Genomic DNA, 1,686 nt, shown 5'->3' with positions numbered 1-1,686 from the left:
CAGTATCATCCTGATAGGTCAAGAAAGTCAAGAAAGGACACAACAAAAAAAAAGTAAACAATAGACCAATATCTCCAATGAATATAGATGTGAAAATTCTCAACAATATACCAGCAAAACAAATTCAACAGCACATTAAAAAGACAGTCCACCATGATGAAGAGGGTTTCATCCCAGGGATGCAAGGATGGTTTAACATATGCAAATCAACAAATGTGATTTACCACATAAACAGACTTAAAAACAAAACCCAAGGCCAATTAAGTTCATGAATTCATTCTTGAAAAAGGACTAAATACCTCATTGCAATAGCTAAAACCATAAAAATTCTTTAGCTATTCAGCTCCTTCCTAGCACCCCAAAATAAGTACTACATGGCCAAGGGATGAAAAGATACAGGCTGTGTTCCTGGTACTAGATTTCCAAACTGAAGAGGGCAAAAGTAAAAAGTAAAATCAATGGATTGTGAGCCTACAGTTCCCTGGTTGTATCATTCATTCACTCAACTCAGTTGACTTTGATACACATTTGATGAGTCCCTGCTATGCTATAGAAATGTGCCCTGTCCTTAAAAAACAAACAAACAAACAAACAAACAAACAAAAACCCCAAAGAGAATGTAAGTCTAGTGTACTGGATCTCATCGGTTCATCAGTTGGACACTGCCAGTCAGTGATGATGGAGAGAAAGACTGAGCCAAGCTTGTGTGTTTCTAAGTTCGGATAGGGTGTCAGCAGGTCAGCAGAGGACTTGGAACAAAAATGGTCAGGGAAATTACTGGTAGGTCTTGAGTGGGGGTGTGAAGGTGAAGCAGTGTGGAAGGCAATGGTCTGGAAGTAGACACCTGGTATAAGGAACCTAAGCCTTTGCCATTGAAAAGCCTGTAAGGAATGTATTGTATGGGAAGCAGCTTGCTGGTGAGTCCTGAGAGCTGGGAAGAAGTAGCAATGCAGAGGGTGACTTTGGAAAATAAAATGTTAAAGAGGGCAGTAAGAAGAAAGTGTGCAGAATGGGAATTAGCAGGCATAAGGTTGGCAAGAGAAAGTGGTAACCTAATGGGAGAGGGAATGGGTTTGGGTCCTGATGGTGGAGCACTGGGCTAGGTAAAGAAAGTAGGATACCACTCTGTCCCTCACTGAGCACCAATTCACAGACCCCCTTTCTTTATGAATCCCAGGAAGTAAAATGATTTTCCCAGATGTCCCAGAAAGTTCATTCCAAAGTATGGAACAGACAAGACAATTCTCCCTTGTATTATAGAACCAAGCCTATTTTCTGTTCCTAGACTTTTAAGGGGTTCGATAAGTTAACATTGGGAGAGATAATAAAGCTGCTTTTACTCCTTGATGTACTGTCCTTTACTTGGTAAAGATTAAAGGGAAGCTAGAAAAGCTACGTTAAAAGAAGCCAGCTTTGCCTGGGGTTATTTGCCTGGCAACAACTCCAGGTCTTTCAAGCAAAAGACAGACTATCTACAAGCTCATAGAATTCAGGGTAATTAGTTCTTAAGCAGCCTTCAAGCAATCTGATTCCTTGGCAAATTCTAGAGAGGACTGACTTTAGGAGAAAAGGCAACAGCAAATTAGGAGTTAATTGTCATTCTTTGCTCTATCTTAACGTTTCAGGGCCATATATGCAAACTTCTTCTGGAGAAGACCACCTTCATCTTCTTTTTTTTTTTTTTTT

This window comes from Otolemur garnettii, unplaced genomic scaffold, assembly GCF_000181295.1.
Source record: "Otolemur garnettii isolate 467f Iridium unplaced genomic scaffold, OtoGar3 scaffold00331, whole genome shotgun sequence".
NCBI lineage: Eukaryota > Metazoa > Chordata > Mammalia > Primates > Galagidae > Otolemur > Otolemur garnettii.
Note: the sequence above shows the minus strand (reverse complement) of the source record.